This window comes from Penaeus monodon, chromosome 20 (assembly GCF_015228065.2).
Source record: "Penaeus monodon isolate SGIC_2016 chromosome 20, NSTDA_Pmon_1, whole genome shotgun sequence".
NCBI classification, from domain to species: Eukaryota; Metazoa; Arthropoda; class Malacostraca; order Decapoda; family Penaeidae; genus Penaeus; species Penaeus monodon.
Genome location: NC_051405.1, coordinates 37,963,271 through 37,963,837, shown reverse-complemented (window position 1 = coordinate 37,963,837; position 567 = coordinate 37,963,271).

Below are 567 nucleotides of genomic sequence, written 5' to 3'. Positions count from 1 at the left end.
CGATAGATCCAATTCCCCCTGGGTACGTCCGTCACTTACATCCATTTCCCTCTCAGTCGCAGTGGAAGGGGTGATGACTAATATATGCTATTTAAATATAATCAATTCATTTACTGAAAATTAACTCACTACATTAGCTATTACTACCCACTATACACTACACTTCGTTGGATCCTGAAGAAAACCTGTCGACTTTTCATACGCACGCAAACGGAAGAGCATTTATTCATATATCTAATGTTTCATTATCATTATCTCGAAACACACTGCAGTTTCATTTTCACACGATCCGAATCAGCATCGAATCCGAAATCAGGGTTTAAATTAGGTTATAAGATCTTTCTTTTTTTCTCTCTCACGTCATATCTCTCGTCTCTGTGGCCTAAATAAGCAGAAATAATAAGCGAAAGCATTTTCGAAAGGGCTGGGTGACCTTAGCTTGACCTTTGTCCGTAGTGAACAAAAAAGAAAAGTTTTTACTACAGAGCCATTTTTTTCCTCTACTTTCACATTCATTCGGGGAAATTTACGGATCTCTTCTATTTTCAGTTATCAGCTGATTGTTCG